We start from the raw sequence: 20,241 nt of genomic DNA, 5'->3' as shown, positions 1-20,241 counted from the left end.
CACACATATACATATATATAATATTTATATATAAATATACTGTCTATAAATATTATATATTTAGAACAATATCTGGCACACATTAGTACTATGTGTTTGCTATCTATTTGAGAAACGGAAGTAAAGTTTTGCATATTTACCCACAAAATTTTAGGAACTGATTTTGAATCATTGTAAATAAGTCTTTGATCAACATCAACCATCTATAATCTATAATAATCCTATATAAAAAGAGGTAATATGCAAATTGACCTTCATGCTCTCGCACAAGATAGCTGCCCCCATGTGGTCACAGGATGGCCACCACAAGATGGCCGGCAGGGGAGGGCAGTTGGGGGCAACCAGGCCGGCAGGGGAGGGTGGTTGGGGGTGACCAGGCTGGCAGGGGAGGGCAGTTAGTGGCAAACAGGCTGGCAGGGGAGCAGTTAGGCATCGATCAGGTTGGCAGGGTAGTGGTTAGGGGGTGGTCAGGCTGGCAGGCAGAAGCGGTTAGGGGCAATCAGGCAGGCAGGCAGGCGAGTGGTTGGGAGCCAATAGTCCCAGATTGTGAGAGGGATGTCCAACTGCCGGTGTTGGCCTGATCCCTAAACCAGCAGCTGGACATCCCTCGAGGTGTCCCAGATTAAAGAGGGTGCAGGCTGGGCTGAGGGACATTCCCCCGCCCCCATGCACGAATTTCGTGCACTGGGCCTCTAGTAAAAGCATAATATGCTAATTAGACTGGACATTCTTCCGGATGACCTTCCGGACGAAGCCCGTGCTGTGAGGGAAGCTGGGTCCCGGGTGCCTGCCATAGGCTGGAGGGAAGCCTGGGTCCCGGGTGCCAGAGGAAAGCTGGTGCTGGCAGCCCAGGGAAGGAAGGCCTACTTTTGCACGAATTTCATGCATCGGGCCTCTAGTTATAAATAAAACACAAAAGACTCCTTACCCAGAAGCTAAACAAGCATTAGAGTTAGAATTTCAATGTCCTATTTAAGTTACCAATTCACTTCTGAAACCTGCAAGAGATTTGTTCATTTCTGATATATTTATCTTCAAGAGGAATTCAATCTTGCTAAGTGTAGGTTTGTTGAAGTCAGTTATAAAATTATCAAAACTTTGTTATAATAACAAGTTTATTTTCTTCTCTTCCAATTATTACTCCTATTTCCCCCGCCCCCACACTTCAGCAAATTCACAAATATTAACATTTCATCATGTTTCTCTAACTTTGCAAACCAAGAATTACTAAAAACAAAACAAAGCACAATAAAAGCACCACAAAAGAAAAACAAACCAAAGATATTTTCTCTTAGAGCTTTTCAGTCACAAAACTCTATTGTTTTCTTTCTCCATTCATTTCCTTGGGTGTATTAAATGCCTAGCACATTGCAGATGTTGACAAAGAAGCCATTGCAGATGTTCCCCGTGAGCCTTCTAATTTAGCTCTCCAGCTATGAGGTTACCTTAGGAAAAGAAATATGGGATTCTATTTCCTCAGGAAGCCACTGTTCCTGGAGCATGTGGTAAGACGCAAAATAAACAATGCAACACAAAGCGCCCGGGGAGGCGAAGGAATGTCCAGGAAAGTTAAGAGGTTTTGTTTCATCTTAAAACATAGCACATACAATCCAGTGCTTTTAGTGCAATAAGAGTTCGGGATTGACTAGAGTCCTGTAAAAAGGGGATGGATATATAAAAAATAGAATTTAGTATTATTCTCCAAAATAGGGTTGGACCAGTTTATGGGGTATTGACAGTCTAATGGGATTTCACACAGTACAACCAACAAAGATGGAAATTTGGAATCTTGTCACATGAGAAGGGTTGGAGGGAAGTAAAGATGTTAAGCCTGGTATTGAGGGGGAGGAGGGGTGGAGTCAAAGCTGTCTTCCCATATTGGAAATGATGATTTGGAAAAGGGGAAGTAAATGTGTTCTCTGTTACTTTAAAGAGCATAATTGGCATACAGGTGGAAATGATAGCAAATTAAATTTCAACCCAGTATAAGAAAGAACCAAGAAACAGAAAAATATAGGTTGCTTTGGGACAACAGATAATGTTCTTGTCAAATTAGCTAGTCTGATCAATAACTGTTAATCATCTATCAGCAATTCTTTAGAAGACCACATTGAATGGAAGGTAGGCTTTGCTAATCTCTCAAGTCCCTTAAAACTGTAACATTCTGTGAATTATAAAATCATATTGAAAAATCAAGCTTCTATGCCAGGAACAAACAAATTGCACAGAAGGAAAAATGTATGTGGCTTTCCAAAAGTAGAATAGAAAGAAACTTAGTGTATTTTCTCAGTCTTCAATGGGTACATGTAGACTTCTTTTATGAGCTTTTATTAGGCACCTATTACATGCATAGAAAAACGTCCTGCAGTGGGCAGGTGTCTTGCTTTTGGGGGGACCCAGCATCTGCGCTCCTTCGCTATGATTTTGGGAATTCTTTTACATGCTGGGGGAGAGGTTAGTCCTACTTCCTATTCTAGAAAGTGGCAAGGGTTGTGAGGATTCTCCTCAAGGAGAGTGAGGGTTTCTGGAAGAGGTCCTGGAGCAGCAAAAGCTCTGGTGTTCAGGGTAGTGTGCATGAACCAGATTGGAGATCTCTGTGGAGCACGATGTAGCACCTAATGCCTGGTGGTCATGGCCAGAGGCATCCTCACCAGGTCTGCAATGTGATTTCAGACATTGTTCCTGATAGCAAATCCCTAAACCTCATTCTCCAGCCTCCCCAAGATTTCTATGAGGCATGTGATATCTTTTAATAATTTTTTTCTACCTATATCAGTCATAGTTAATACTGTTTCTTGTTTTCATAAGACAACAACCTGAATGATACCTAAATGGCACTAGGAATGGTTGCAAGCAACTGATTTTCAAGAAAATAGGGGAATCTGGTTCTTTTTTTGTGTGTGTGTGTGTGTGTGTATGTGTGTGTGTATGTTTTGGTTGGGGATGAAGATGGTGGAAATCCAACTAAGTTGTGGTGTTCTTTTTTTAAGATCAAGAATATGTGTGCATATAGAAATGTATACACATATGCACATATGTTTTTATTTTGAAATAGGGAATAAATAATCTTTTTTGTTCTTTTTACCTTTTGACCCCCTTCACCCATTTTTCCCTCACCTACCCAACTGCTGCCTCTGGCAATCACCAATCTGTTATCTATATATCTGAGCTTGGTTGTTTTTCTTTTTCTTGTTTGTTTTATTTTTATTTTTTTTTAATTCTTTGAAGTATTACAAATAGTAGTACATATGTCTCCTTTTTTTTCCCCATTGACCTCCCCCCAGCCTCCCCTTCCCCCCAGTACATACCTTTACCTGCCCACCCCCCCCCCCCAGTGTCTTTTATCCATTGGTTATGCTTATGTGCATGTGTACAAGTCCTTCAGTTGATCTCTTACAGCCCCCCTCCCCAACCTCCTCTGCCTTCCCGCTGTAGTTTGACAGTCTGTTCAATGTTTCTTTGCCTCTGTATCTATTTTTCCTCCCATTTCTTTCCTTTAAAAAATCTTGCCTCTGCAGACTAGAAATAAACATATAATAACAAAAAATGTTTGAGTCCCAATTTCAATGTCCAACAGTTCTGAGTCCCCGTTTCAATGTCAAACAGTTCCTTATGTGTACATGTCAGCAATGATATCTGGATGGTGGGCACATGGTGGCAATGCAGGTCCAACCCTCTCTGGTTTGGTCCAAGGCAACATGCTGCATCGCACAGCTGCTGACTGCTGGCGTGGCAAGGTGTCATCAACGTCTTCCATCTCTGGACTGTTTCTCCTCTTGCCTTGGTGGTTGGAGCAGACCTGTCAATTCCTCTCTGTTGCAGGAATCCACATGGTCTTGGAGTTGTTTTCTGAAAATATACAAACATATTCTCGACCAAAAGTTAATAAAGGAATCTTTTCTATATAATTGATTTGGGATCCTTTTTATTTTTGCCCCAATGATTTTCCTTTGTCTTATTTAGACACCATGTGTGTTTTTCATGGGTGTCTTGCTGTTAGCATTACAAATGAAAACTAATTTTGTAAAGTAAAAGTTTTCTAGATGTAATTTACTTATAGGATATTTTTCCTTACATGATATTACCCTACTATCCCCCCTTTTTTGATTGATGAAGGCTTTTGTAAATTTTATAAAGCAGTCTTGATAACTTTAAATTTTATTTTTTTGCACAAAAATATGACTGCTTTAGTTTCATTGCATGTTCAGGAATTTTACCATGAGATGAACTACCGATAGAAATTTTAGTTACCACATTAGGAACAGCTTTTTGTCCAGCACAATTAAATTTTCTTGAATATTCACTTATTTCAATTAGCCTATTTAAATTAATCTGAAAACTTGATTATTATTTTACTGTCAAATTTAATACTCTACCAACAATCTTAATTTACCCTGTAAATATTAGATTCCACATATAAGAGAGATAATATGGAATTTGTTTTTCTCTGTCTAACTTATTTCACTTATCATAATGCCCTTGAGCTTTATACAAGTTGTTACAAATGGCAAGATTTCATCCTCTTTTATGGCTCAATAATATTTCATTGTACATATACCATATTTTATTTATCCGTGTATCCACCAATGGACACTTAAGTTGTATCCATGTCTTTGCTAGTAAATAGTGCTGCAATTAACATGAGAGTGCAGATATATTTTTGAGTTAGTGTTTTTGTTTTCTTTCTTCCTTCCTTCCTTCCTTCCTTCCTTCCTTCCTTCCTTCCTTCCTTCCTTCCTTCCTTCCTTTCTTCCTTTCTTTCTACTTTTACCAATTTCAAAGAGGAAGGGAGAGGGAGAGAGAAATAGAAACATCAAAGATGAGAGAGAATCATTGATTGGTTGCCTCTTGCATGACCCAACTGGGGATCGAGCCCGCAACTCAGGCATGTGCCCTTGACCGGAATTGAACCCGGGACCCTTCAGTCCACAGGCCCTCACTCTATCCACTGAGCCAAACTGGCTTGGGTGTGTTTTTGTTTTCTTCAGATTAAATATTCAGAAGTTAAATTGCTAGATCATGTGGGAGTTTCAACTTTAGTTTTTTTGGAGAACCTGCATACTGTTTTCCATAGTGGCTGCACAATTTACATTTCCACCAACAGTGCACAAGGGCTTCCTTTTCTCCACATCTTCCCCAACACTTCTTATTTCTTGTCTTTCAGGTAATAGCCATTCTAACATGTGATATCTCGTTGGGGTTTGATTTGCATTTCCCTGATGATTAGTAATGTTGAACATCTTTTCCTGCACCTGTTGGCCATCTGTATTGGCCAACAACTGTGAAGCAGTTGTGAATTAAGTAACATCTGGGAAGATCACTGAAAGACTTCCAAGTTATAGACCTTCTAAAGTCTAAAAACTGGTGTAGGAGTGGATTCTCATGTAGCTAGATAAAGGTAGAAAGAATATAATGTTAAATATTCTTTACAAGCATTCTGGATTAGATGTGCTAGTCAAGTGGTGGGGAGTGGTTCCAACTGGTTGCTTGTTTCAGTGTTAGATGGAGTTGAGGTGCCAGCCTTCCCTTGGTATTACATAGAGGAAGAAATCTCAACTCTTCGAAGATGAGAATGGTGCAGTGGATTTACCATGTTTAACATGCATATACTAATTATGTCCCATTGATAAATATACCAGTAAAAGATGCATCATCACTTTTGTAAAGTCCTATAGCATCTATTGTCCATAGGCTGTAGAGTTAGTGCATGATGTTGAAGTTGAAATGTGTTCTCTATTTTGAATGTGGGAACCAGAAGGTGGTTATGCAGGTACACACTAGACAACAGAGCTGGCATCAGAACCAGAACTTTCTGATCCCCAGGAATTTCTGGTGAAGGTCAATTGATCACAGTACAGTAGAATAGAAATGGATGGGCAGCCCATTAAAATATTATTTTATTTGTATAACTGCAAAACAGTAGATCTGGTGAACAGAGGCCTGATGGGAGCTACCAGAATAGAGGCACAGCCCTGTTTTGTGCTTGGGTCCTAATTATAAATCCAACTGAGTGATGACATAGAGAAGCCGATGCCATTGGAAGGTTTTTATTACTTACATTTCCTGAGAGAAGGCGGTGTGCCATGCAGGGCCACAGGGGAAGCATGGGGATTTGGTCTGGAGGCAGAAGCAGGAGCAAGGGGGAGATCTTCAGCTATAGTCTTTATGGGGGTTTCTGTGGGAAAGGCAAGCCAGGGCTGGGGAAACAGTTTTGGGTTGGCCAGTTTGAGTAACGTCGGGGCTCTTAATTTACTGGCACGTCAGTTTGACTTTGTCAAGTTTTATTTCACCTTTGTTAGGATAGATCTAGTGTAGTCCTGACCCTATTGTAGGCTCTCTGAGACCTTAAACACATTTTGTGGTTATGTCCCCAGTTATGAGAGTGCATCTGTGGTTCACATGTCACATGTCACTTTAATAGCTCTCTTTTCTTGTAATTTTTAATAGTGTAAAGATAGCTCATTTCATTCTGGTTGAGAGATCTAAAATCTGGTGCTTCCTTGGAGGATATCTTGTTAGTAGACCTCGAGACTCAGGTTTGAATGGGGATGAAGTTGAGCTTTTATTTAGTTATGCATTTATAAATTTCAAACATGAGAGCTTTGCTGTGTAGAAGAATGCCCAGGCTATCACTGCCTTCCTAACAGTTTTTGTCTATTGAAATCTGATCTCTCCCCCGTAGAGACATGCCACGGGTTCTGAATTACTGTGTGACGATCCTATTAGTCACTGTAAAACTGCTAATGTGCCCCATTTAAACAGGCACTTTGGATTTCAGACGAGCACAGGGATAGAAAGCAGAGCTGACGGCTGCTCCATCAATCATTTTTCTAGACTGTGCCCTGCAGCTGTTTAGCATTATCACTTATTTACTGTTTAAAATAGACACTTTATAACAATAACTCAAAAGTCAACATGGCCACAAAGGGGAGAAAACTGGCCCTTGAGGTCTGGGGAAACTTTGCGGTTGGATATATATTTAAGCTTATGTTGTTGGAAGACATCTCATTACTCACTCTGAGTGGCCCTTAGTCAGCCACATTAAAGCGATCAAGCTCACCGCAGAGTGACTAAATGGAAATCTACAGCCCACGTTGCCTTTAAACCCTTCTCATGAAATTGAAGTGCTTAAATACCTGAGAGATTACCCTCATTCCAGAACTCAATGGCTATAGCTTAACTGGTTTAGCTTTCAGACTTGGTTCCTATATACTAATTAAGTTTGCCAAACACTGGCTCCTTCCATAAGAAGAACTGTATCATCCCAGTAAATTTTTCTCTTAAGCCAATTTGTGACAAAATGTAGCAAGTAAATTATGAGAGAGTGAGAGAGCAAGTGAGAGAGAGAGAGAGAGAGAGAGAGAGAGAGAGAGAGAACGCTGAAGATGACAATGATTTAAGCTTTGTTTTTTGTTTATTTATAAGCTGGCTTAGGAAATTTGATCATTTCAGTCATTGTCATGATTGCTATAAATCATCACAGGAGGATAGACCGTGGTGAGGTCCATTTTGCTCATTAAAAAGGCTATGTCACAGTTCAGCATTTTGTGAATATAAACTGGACCTCAGATTTGAATTGCTTTGGAAGGCAGACTAGTTAACCACCTAAACTGCAACTAAGCTCTAAAACTTCAAGTAAGATATTCTAAAGACAACTCCCTATTTATGGACCAAGGTAGGGCAAAGGGAAAATGTAATGGAAGAAAAATAGAGAGAAAAGTTTCTCTTAATATTTGCTCCAGAGTGAAAACACTTTCCCTGGTTTCTCTCAATGTCAGCACTAGAAATGAAAGTGCACAAAAATTAAGGGAAATTCCACTGGCATTATGAGGCCATCAACCTCAATCAATCTATGTAAATTATAAAGATAAAATAAGAATTTGGGATTTTATGCATAAAAATCAGCTCTTTTTTAACGGAAAAATTATTTGTGAATGGATCAGACAAGAATTTATGGTATCTATTACCTGTGAAATATGGTTTCAATTGCCTTCTGTTTATATTTGAATGAGATACCAGTTTTGTTACCTGCCCCCCCTCCCCCCGGATTTAGTTGCCATCAGATGGTTTTCTTTGTACTCTGTGAAACTTGAACTGAAAAAAATGTAAAGATGCTCAAGAAATCTTGAAAAGTAAGTATTTTCAAAATTAAATTTATGCTTATTTTCAGAAAGAGGAAATTTATTAAAAAAACCCCACAAAACCCCAAGTGAAATTAACATATTTAAATATCCAGGGTTTTAAAGCACTCTCCTTGGATGACAATCTGATATACAATTAGATAAATACACAAGTTCTTTTGGGTGGGGGCACTGAAAAGTTGTGGGGGAGGGGATGCCAGGGGGTGGGCGGGGATTCGACTTGCTTCCCCAAGTCTTGCCAGTCCTTTTCCTCTCTAATAATGCTTTCTATTATCTCAGAAGTAGAACCATCAGTGGATGAAGAGAGTACAATTGGCACCCCTGCACTGAATACCAACCTAAAAGTATGGAAGGGCGATTAGGATTGTTGAGGGTGGGAGAGAATAGCAAGATGAAAGAGTATTGGGGCCATGTAAAAAGAACAGTTTCTGCCCCCAAATTCAGCCCTTCTGTGGGTCAGGGTCCTCACACATCAGATGTGCAGCCTTAGTGCTCCAGTTAGGACTGAAATGACCCCTTTGAACATTCAGGACCCAGGGACTCTATGGCCAGGTGATCCACGATGACTGTGCACTCAGGTCTAGGATCCCTCATGAGGCCGGTGTCTGCCTCCGCATGGGGAGATTCTTGGTTAGAACTACAAAAATTGACCCAGGAACACTTCTCCATCTTTGTACACCTTGGGAAAGTGGCAGGACCATTCACACACAGAAACTTAAGGATCAAAAAAAATGGTGTACCCCAAGGGGGATGGAGAGGACTATTGTGGGGGAGCCCGAGTCCTAGCCAGAGATGGATGGCCAGGGGGCAGGACACATGGTGTGGTGTAGGCTGTTTGTTGTCCCTAGATTGGCTAAGACCTGTGGTCTTTATGCATCTCAGTTTCTCTTCTTTGCAAGTGGCTGATGATGCTGGGGGCTTCCCAGGAGCTCGTCATTCCAGGAGGCCCAGGGGAAGTAGTCTCAGAAAAGGCCTTCATTGAGGATAGGTAAGTCCCAGATCTGGGCTCAAATCACCTGGCATTCTATCTCCAGAACCACCCCCAGATCCCTCCTTCTGAAAATGGCTTTAATTACAAATGGGTTTTCTGAGGTACAAGGCGGTATGCAGTTTCCTGTAGAACATGACTGAGGTTTGGGATCATTCCTAATATTCGTGGGGTTCCAAGCAAGAGTAAAAATGGTAGCCCAGCAACCAAATGCCTATATGTTTTCAATGGAAACACCAAGCTACAAACGCTTAAGCAAAAATGGAAAATAAAATGGATCAGGAGAAGATGTGACTATGGTCTGTCTGTTTAGCACAGGTGCCACTCCTGGGAAAGACAGATCACTCTTCATATCTGTAGTTTGTATATTAGAGCATCTCTATTCTGAATGCAAATAAGAATTACCTTGGGTTACTTACAAAAAAAAAAAAATACGGTTGCCTGGGTCCCGATCTAGAACTATTAATATTGTGGGTGGAGTCTGCATAAGGCATTTTAAAAAAAGACTTAAAAAATTTTTTAAGACAGAATACTTAGAGATCAAGGTTGAAAAAAAGACTTAGGCAATACTAATGTGCAGCCAGGAGTGATAAGCTTTTATCCTTAAAAAAGGGATTTATTCTCTTAGAACTCTTTTGGTTCTTAGTATGTCAGATTCCATGATCATTTTATTTGTTCCAAAGTTTGATTTGTTCATATACTTTTCCCCATATGTTTTCCCCGATTACCTTCGCACTGTAATAGCTCCTGCATTGAGCATCTTCCCCCTGGTGGTCAGTGCGCATCATAGCGACCAGTCGTTCCACCATTCAGTTGATTTGCATATTAGGTTTTTATTATATAGGACAATAAACTTGCTTAATTAGACCTGCTTTCTGATTTAGCTAATCTTTTTCCGGCCCAGTGAAGCACCCCAACTTCTCTTTCAGGTGATTGTCAGTAACACAGCAGTAAATATCAACATGAAGCAGATTATTATTGTAGATCATGCAGGGAGAACAAAGGGTAAAATATTTAACTGTAGCAGTGTTTGACTATATTCTGCACAGTGAGAAAACCTGAAGTCATTTTCAAGTTCCAGCATTTCTTCTTTTCAGTCAGGTCAAGTTTCTAAGCTTTCTAAATCTCCATTTTCCGGCTAACGAATAGAAAATAGTATTCCATCGAGTCTCCTATCTAGCTACTCCAGGACTTCTGTGAGAATCAAATGAGATGAGGCATGGGAAAATGCTTCACAGACATTTGGTTACAGTGTGAAATGTTTCCACCTGGCTATAAAGCAAGTCATGATCCTGGGCTGAAGAAACTCCAAGGAGCCTAGTCACTAGGGAGAGGAAGCCGGGCATTGCTATGTGACCTCATTACCTGGTGCCCACAGCCACCATTTCTGGGCTGGGCTGTGGGCTGCATTTTGCACCATGGGGTCTCCGCAGTGTCAGCTGTGATTTGGTGGGCTGTCGCTCCAGGGTGGTGGTAGGGCCTGTGTCCCACTTGGGGGTAGCCGAGTATTACTTTGTGATCACCAGGTCTGCGATGCTGTTTCTCTGTAAATGGCCAGTGCGTGTCACGGCTGCTCCTACATTGAGCATCTGCCCCCTGGTGGTCAGTGCATGTCATAGTGACTGGTTGGACTGACACTTAGCATATTAATCTTTTTTATATATAGATAAGTGGTATGATACAATATTATCTTTGTCTGGCTTATTTCTCTTAGTATAATGCACTCAAGTTTCATTGATGGTGTTGCAAATGTCAGGATTCCTCTCTCTCTCTCTCTCTCTCTCTCTCTCTTTCCCTTTCTCTTTCTCTTCTAAGGCTGAATAACACTCCATGTATCTATGTATCACATCTTCTTAATCCATTCATCTATTGATAGACGCTTAGGTTGTTTCCATACCTTGGCTATAGTGAATAATGCTGTATAAAATATGGAAGTGCAGATATCTCTTTGAGATAGTGACTTTATGTATTTTGGATATCCTATATAATAAAAGAGTAATATGCAAATTGACCGTGCCTCCACTACACCCACAAGCCATGCCCACTAGCCAATCAGGAGTGAGTATGCATATTAACCCAACCAAGATGGCTGCGGCCACAGAGCAAGCAGGAGGCTTGGGTTTCCCCAGCAATGGAGGAAGCCAAGCTTCCCGCACACCCTGGCCGGCCCAGGCCTCCACTCAAGGCTACAAAGTTTCAATTATAAAAGATAAATAAATCCCAACAAAAATGGCGGCAGCCACAGAGTGAACAGGAGGCTTGTGTTTCCCTGGCAATGGAGGAAGCCAAGCTCCCGCAGCCCTGGCCTCCCCTCAAGGCTATAAAGTTTCAATTGTAGAAGATAAATAAACCCCAGATACCAGGGCCTCCTCTTGGGTTGCCCGGGGTTGTGGCCGGCCTGCAAACCACCACAAGCTCCTCACCCAGGCCACCCCACGCCCAAGGGAACCCCCACTCTGATCCGGGACACCCTTCAGGGCAAACCAGCCAGCCCTCACCCATGCACCAGGCCTCTATCCTATCTAATAAAAGAGTAATATGCAAATTGACCATCACTCCATCACACAAGATGGCTGCCCCCATGTGGACACAAGATGGCTGACACAAGATGGCCAGCAGGGGAGGGCAGTTGGGGGCGATCAAGCCTGCAGGGAAGGGCAGTTAGGGGTGACCAGGCCAGCAGAGGAGGGAAGTTGAGGGCAAACGGGCCTGCAAGGGAGGGAAGTTAGGGGCAATCAGGCTGGCAGGGTAGCAGTTAGGCATCAATCAGGCTGGCAGGGGAGTGGTTAGGGGGTGATCATGCTGGCAGGCAGAAGCGGTTAGGGACAATCAGGCAGGCAGGCAGGCGAGCAGTTGGGAGCCAGCAGTCCTGGATTGTGAGAGGGATGTCCGACTGCCCGTTTAGGCCCGATCCAACTGGTAGGATCGGGCCTAAATGGGCAGTCGGACATCCCTCGAGGGGTCCCAGATTGGAGAGGGTGCAGGCTGGGTTGAGGGACACCCTCCCCCCTGCACGAATTTCATGCACCGGGCCTCTAGTATATCCATAAGTGGGATTGCTGGATCATATAGTAGTCCTATTTTTAATTTCTTGAAGAACAGTTTTCCACAGTGGCTATACCAGTTTACATTTCCACCAAAGTGTATGAGGATTCTCTGTCCTCCCCATCTTTTACCAATATTTATTATCTCTAGTCTTTTTGATAATAGACATCCACAGTGAGATGATATCTCATTGTGGTTTTAATTGGCATTTCCCTAATGATTACTGATGCTGAGCACCTTTCATGAACCTGTTGGGGCAAGGAACTGAAAATTTTTATTCAGTTCCTCTGTCCATTTTTAAATTAAGTTACTGTATTTTTGCTATTAAGTTGCATGAGTTCTTTACATATTTTAGACATGTACCCCTTGTTGGATATGTAATTTGCAAAATTTTCTTCCCTTTCCATAAATTGCTTTTTCATTTTGTTGATGGTTTTCTTTGCTGTGTAGAAGCTTTTTAGTTTGATGTAGTTCTACATTTTAATTTTTGTTTCTGTTGCCTTTGCTTTTGTTATAAACCCCTCCCCCCCCCCAAAAAAAAATCATTGCCAAGACCAATGTCAAGAATCTACTCTCTACATTTTCTTTTAAATGTTTTATTATGATTTCAGACCTAATATTCAAGTCTTTAATATATTTTGAATTGATATTTTATATTGTATTTGTTGTAAGATAGTGGTCCAGTTTGCTGAGGGTTTTTCAAAAATCATAAATATGTGTTAAATTTTGCCAAATGTCTTCTTTTTTTTATATGAATTGTTATGATCATATGGTTTTTCTTCTTTAGTTTGTTGATACGGTGGATTACACTAATTGATTTTCTAATATTAAGCTAGCCTTGCATACCTGGAATAAATATTGGTTTTGGTGTATAACTTTTACTATACATTGTTGGTTTCTACTTGATAATATTTTATTGAGGATTTTTCTGTCTGTGTTAATGAGAGATATTGGTCTGTAGTTTTCATTTTGTGTACTGGTTGGGCATTAAGATAATGCTGACCATATAGGGTAAGTTAGAGTTTTCTTTGCTTCTGTGGGTGCAGGTACAGTCCAAAAGGATGCGGGAATGCTGGGCACTGAGCGTGGCTGGTTCCTGACATGGTCTGTCTGCTCTGGCATTGTTGGGCCGAGTGTGGTTGCTGTCACTGCATCTGTCACTTTCAGCTTCAGGTCTGCCCCAGGTCTGACTACCAGCTGGATCCTGCAGTCTTTGGATTCTAGAACAGATTAAGGTTTTTTCCACACACCTTTTGAGTGACTCTGAAGCTAGATGCCTCTGGCCCTCTCTGACTAGATAGCTCACACAGCCATTTTTCACTCTATGGCTCTCTTAGTTTAAGAAAAAGTATCCACAACTTCAAAAATAAGGAAAATATGGCTGGGTGTTATTTACGATGAATTGTGAAGGATCATTAAAAAGTCCTCTTATGAATCATCAGACACTGTAAGACAAGATTTCTCAACTTTTTGTAAACCTCTCCCGGGAAAAAAATTAAATTATATGCCAATTTAATTAATCAACTCAATCATTAACTGGTTTGATTTACCCCTAATGGACGAAAGTAAATGGGAATATGATTATTCAGGTAGGGGTGAGTTTTGGAGGCCACAATAAGAACATGCTTAGCCCATATTTTATTTATTTTCCCAAATTGCATTTGAGAAACTATTTGGCATCCCAAGTCCTAATGCAGCAAAGATGTAATGTGATTCTTGTCACTTACCACTTAAAACCTAACCAGTGGGCCAGCTCTTGACATTAGAGACATAATATTCCACCACAACTTCTCTCAGGTGGTAAAATACTGCCAGTATTTAAATGCTTAGCATTTTCCTTCCTGAGCTGCTTGAGTCCCAGAAAAATAGCCCTGGGCACTGTGAAGTGCAGCTTTCCTGAATAATTTTGATAAAACGTTATTGCCTAATAACATATTCAGTTCCGTAGGCTAAGTTGACCAACTCTGCATGGATGAGAATGCTGTCCTGGGGCCTGTGTCCGCCGCTGCTGCCCTCAGTTTCTTGCCCCATGAATTTCCATGGGAGCCTTGTAGTCTTACAGTACAATTTTCGCAAAGTTGAAAACCTAGCTCTCATAGGAATATAGGATAAACTTGTGTCACAGATTTCTTCAGCTCATTAATGAAGAGGCCAATAAGATGGTAAAGGTGATTCCAGGAGGATTTGAGGAACTAAGTATTTTATTAAGAAGCATTTTTAAAAATGTTAGAATAAGTTCTAGATTAGATGCAATAAAATTTGTTAATCTCCTACAGGGCAGATTTTTGTTTGGTACAAATTATTTTATGTATTAGACAAAAATCATCAGTGTTTCTCCTGGACAGAAAGCCATTAAGTTATAAAGTTTCACAAGATATAATTACTAGATAGCAAAGTCAACTACACCAGTGTTCTCCCAGATAACGGAATAATCTTTTGTCAGCCTCTTAAGCCACGCCCAGCGTAACATTGAAAGGACGTGATTCCTCATCTTTGCCTTATCTCCAAGTCTTGGATAATATCTATTAATTGCAGCTCTTTGAAATACTGGTGACAATGTCTGAAACTTATCTCTTAGCAAGAAATGCTGCTAACTCAGTGCTTAATTAAAGAAAACACACAGCAAGTTGCAAGAGTGCTCTGGCTTTTGCTCAAACACCACCTCCTTGTGGAGGGAGAGTATCCCTCATCCCGCATCTGCAGCAGCACCCCTGCCACTTGGCACCCCCTTCTGTGCTTTCTTTTGTTTCAAAGCTCTTTTCCACGGGCCTTATGTAACTCTCCTTCATTGTTCTTGCTTGTCAGAGTGTAATTTCTTGAGGGCAAGGACTTGGTCTTTCCTGCTCATTTAACAGCTCCACCCCTAGGTCATTTCTAGGAACATATTTGCCAGTCAAAGAATGTTAGTTGAATTGACTAAAGTGAATTCTTACTATTTCCCCATTTGGCAAAGAAAGACCAGAAATAATAAGGACTTTGGGGGTTCCCAAGAAGAAAATCCCACGATGTCCTAAAGGAAAGAGCCTGTGCTTCTACTTGCCTGCATGAAGAGAGAAGAAATGCCGGGGATGCTACAAAAATGCAGAATAATTTAGGGAAAAACCTCTGTAATAGTGAAAACACTGGAGCTAAATGCCTTAAAAATAAGCCAACGAAAATCCATTTAAAACAAACTAAAGATGACTGAGGGATAAACCTCTGTCATGGTGAAAACACTAGAGCTAAATGCCTTTTTAAAAAGCAAACAAAAACCATTTTAAAAAAGCTAAAGATGTCATTGCCAAGCAAAGACTGACTTTGCAAGAGGCCCCCGGGGGTAGAGTTGGCTCTAATGAGGAGGAGGGGTTTGGGGGGAAAATTAAACTTAATTGCAAGGATGAAAAGTTGTGGTGTATTCTTTTGAAAGAAGCCAAGGATGTTACCATTTCTTGAGTTCCTGTAAAGTGCAAATCACTGGGAAGGGTCCTTAGGGAGGAGGTCTGAAGGATAGATACTTGGTGAGAAAAAGAGAGGCCCTAAATGACCAGATAGGTCTTTTCCATGTCTGTGTTGATGGTTTTATTGCTGCATCACAGAGAGCTCAGAGCAAACTTGAAAATGGAAGAATTACTTGAGGATGAGATTTACTAGAGCAACAAAGTATTTGTCTTCTAAGGAAACCTGGTTGAAAAACAAGGCTTATAAGCTTTTAAACAGAAACATACTTTATTTAAAAAATACAAGAGTCTCATGATTGTTTTAAAATATTTGAGCCTACCCCCAAATTAACCATATTCTCCATAAATCTTGCCTGTGGAGTAATTTTTGAATTCAGAAGAACTAACCTTTGAAAATGTGTCATTCCATATACAATGAAGCTAAGCTCTCTTTTGTTTAAATTATGTAGAATAGTGAATTTTAGTATTTACTGACACTGTAAAGACTGAAGGTTTCCAAGCTCCTCAGTGTAACACCAATAAAGAAACATCAGTATCAAATGCAGTCTTAGATGTGGTTCTCAGTTTTTCTTAAATATTCTAAAACTTCCAAACGCAAGCTGTTTATTTCTGTCCACTGCTTGCTCTGTGGTGGTGACTCAGTTTATGTTTTATGAGCCATCTGCTGAATCCAAGGTGCCCATGTGGTGTTTGTCTTTAGAATCTCTCTTGAGATCCAGGATAGAGGCAGGAAAGGATCTCACCAGGTCCTGAACTATCACAGGGAATGAGAATAGAAGGTCATGCAACAGCACAGAAGAACAGCTGTTGCAAAAGAAATACAAATACAAACTTGATTCTGCATTGAATCTTTTTAGTTCGCAGTGCTTTTAATCGGAAAGGGACTTCAGAAATCATTTAACCTCCATTCGACAGGCAATGACCAAGACAGAAATTATGTAAGTTTTGGAAGAGACCTTTTACAATGTCCTACTGTTATAGACAAGGACACTAAGGCTCATAGAAGTGAAGGAACTTGTCTAATGAGCCAGAATGGATTAATGGTAGAGTTTGGACAAGGATGTGAATAATGTTCAGGTAACACTTAAGAAAATCTTTTGGTGCAGGAAAATAATGGACAATCTTTATATGTCATGACCTTATATGTTTCTGTATGCTTGTCTAACTTTAAACATTTTATACAAAATACATTTAGGAGCTTTCAAACTATTAACATTTTTTGACTCTGAGTCCAGGTAATAGATATAAAGAATCTCTGTTCATATGGAAACTAGCACACAGATGTCTCTCCTAGTTAATTAATGATGTATGCACATAGTTTATGACAATAAAAAACTATTCTCAGGTCTACTTGATTATGACCATGCCATTTTTTCTTTCTAAAGGAAAAATGGCATGGTCATAAAGACATACTGTATGTCTTTCTGGCATGTCTTTCTTCTGGTATATAAACCCATATTTCCATATAATATGCTATTTTACAGAAACAACACTATAACCTAGTTATCATTCATTTGGTATTATTTATTAATTTCCCATTATGGTCATTGAGAAATGATCTGTTAAATAAGGGAAGATGAATACTGAAGTGGGAGTGTATGCTGATTTTACTGTATTTAAGGAGCAGTTTAATTCTATAACAAAGACCATATGGACTGTGACGATCAGGGCTCATGTATCTTGGAAAAGTCACTCTCTGACTCATTTTTCCATTTCACTTGTTTGTGCTTTTAGGATATTGAAGAAACAACTAATGTGAAGGTGCTTTCTGTTATTCAAAGCAGTCAATTAAAATATATGCTTTTGATAACTCTAGGAAAATGGTGGTGGTGGCACAACAGTAGTTCATGGAACTCTTCAATTGTTTATGAAAAGAAGCAGAGCAGTGAGATACAAAACCCAACACCCATGGGCAACATTAACAAAGTCAGGCCACAAGTATCCTCAGGAATCTCAATCTACAGGTGGGAGAGGACCAACTGCGAGCAGTCACAAGAGCTGTGTGCTATTGGTTTTCATGTGAGAAAAAGTGGGGGAACCCAAAGGGGACCTGAGAACAGGAGAATCCCCACTTGGCCGGCAGGTGTTCACTGGGAAGGAAAGTGAATGCATTTGAGAGCAGTGGCTGAAGCTGGGAGAGTTTATTCATTCCCATCACAGTTAAGTGCAAGGGAATGATGAAAGGCTTGGAGGCCCAGCTCTCAGGAGCTCTCCGGCCTGAGCAAGCATGCCTTCTTTCCAGGACCAGCCCACACCGAGGAGGGGCTGCTGCGTGGGAGCTGGATAAAAGAAAAGAAGAAAGGAAAGGGCCCGAACACAGAGATGGAGTGAGGACGTCTCAGAAAGCAAGATACCGTATGCCTTCACACAACATGGGAACGACAGGAGAGGGAGCTCTGGGAAGTCAGACGAGCTGCCAGTATCATGTGTTCTAAAAGTTCAGGAAAATGAAATTCACATGAAAATGAGCAGCAGAGCAATAACTAGCGAAAATTCCATACGTTACTAAAGGATAAAAGGGACTAGGGAATAGAAAAATCCCTTATGGATGACGAAAGCATGCCAGAAAGACATACAGTATTGTTGTTTAGCTTCTTCATATGAAAGATGAGGAAAGTGAGAATTGGAGAAGTTGGTAAAGGGCCGCATTTTCAGAAAATTAAATAGTGACAAAGCTAGTATGTCTGGGCCATAAACGTTTAGACCTTATGTATTTTAATTGTGATACTTTTAAATATCATAGATAACTTTGAATATTTTAAAAAAACTACTCCTTGTTATCCCTGTGATATGCTAAGTATGAACTCAGATGGGTATAAATTCTCCTTTGAGGTGCCACAGGGTACAAACAATTGGTCAATAAAGTTCATGACTTTCCAGCTCACTTTTAGTTCCACCGAGACTAAAAAATGTACATTTTAAAGCAAAGAACATTATATGAAGGAAAACCATAATGTTATAGAGATAATTTAATGGATATGTATTAGCTATGCATATTGGTATTTAATCTTGATCCCCTTAAAGGTAGATATAGTTGAGAAGTTAAATGGAATGGAAACAAAATAAGTCAAGAAAAAGTTAAGATTAGACATTCTCAGAATTTTGTGTGAATTTGAATTTGTGTCATGTATGTGTGTGCGAGTGTGTGCGTGTGTGTGTGTGTATGTGTGTGTGTGAGAGAGAGAGAGAGAGAGAGAGAGAGAGAGAGAGAAAGAGAGAGAGGAGAGGGGAAAAGAGAGGCAGGAGGGAGAAGACAAAAAGAATAAAGGAAGTTAATGTGCTGTAGCTTTCCACCCAAAAAAACTATAATTAGGCAAGTGCCCTCATTTGTGGATTTTTTACTGTTGAAAAGAATGTTTATTTCCTCTTGTTCTTAGCTTGGTCTTAAATTACTTCCTTATGGAGCTGATTTGGTGAGGTCTCCTCCTCATGTCATCAGCACCCCTATGATCACTATTCTGATAGTTGTCCTCATAAAATAGGAGAGAGAGAAAGATACCTTGGCAGGGTTTCTTAAGACCCAGGCAATCTTCATTTCAAACTGGACCCTCAGTGGGGACAGATTTGTAGCCCTGCATTGGTAAGTACCAGAGGGTCAATTCAGGGATGATTATGCTTCCACTTGACTCCCTACTATGCTCCAGAAGATTATTTCCCTTAAGAATTCAAATGTTTCCACTCCCTTTCCCCCCTGTTTTTGATGTTCTGCCCACTCCACTTATCTCCTTTATCCATCTTTGATGTTTTCAGTCTCCATGAGTGAAAAACTAATTGTAGACTCTTCTTCCATGTTTTTTTGCCACCATTGTTTGTGTTTTTGCAATGGATGACTCACATCTGATTAGTTATGGGAAGGAAAGAATTCCTCAGGGTATAATTGAAAAGAAAATTGGTGGGTTTAGAATGGGATAGAAACACAGACTACCATTTAGAAATATTACCCTCCAACCCTGACATTATATAGAAAGTTTCTTTGCTCCATCACTTCTTTATAAGTGGGCGCCATATACAATTCTTGATAGTCATCTCTTTAAGAAAAAGTGATGGCATCTCCTTGGCAGAACTGAAAGTGGATCTAGAAAAACAAAGGAGGCCAAAAGATATATAGCAAGAAGGCACATCTGGAAAAATTCCCCATATATGTGCAATACATTTGCTGTGTGTGCACAAGAGGTCCAAATTTACAATGTTGACAGAACCCACATCGTGACCTCTGAAGCTAACCTGTTTGGATTACTACGGAGCTTGCAAATCTAAGTCATTCTAAGTTGGTACTCTCTGGCTGTTAGCCAACTAAAGGTCTGAAGTCCAGACCTCCCAGTGACTGAGAACAGAAAACTGTTAGTGCTTTGGAAATGTTTCAAATCTTTCAGGCCATTAGGGGACCATTTGGTATTCTAAGAAAGATAATTCACTAAAACAAACTGTAATAGTATAGAATAGCTAATGCAATTCTCCAAGTTTCCAAATTGTTTATTTCGTATTCCCTAGCAAGCTATGGGCACCCCAGTTGGCATTCATCTCTTTCCACCAATTCTCACATTGCCCTTTGAGTGTTACTCTGTTATAACACTTGCACCAATCTGCTTTGTGTTAAAATTGTTTGGTACTAAAGTGAAGCAAGACTGTG

This window comes from Plecotus auritus (assembly GCF_963455305.1).
Source record: "Plecotus auritus genome assembly, chromosome: 5".
Lineage (NCBI taxonomy): Eukaryota > Metazoa > Chordata > Mammalia > Chiroptera > Vespertilionidae > Plecotus > Plecotus auritus.
Note: the sequence above shows the minus strand (reverse complement) of the source record.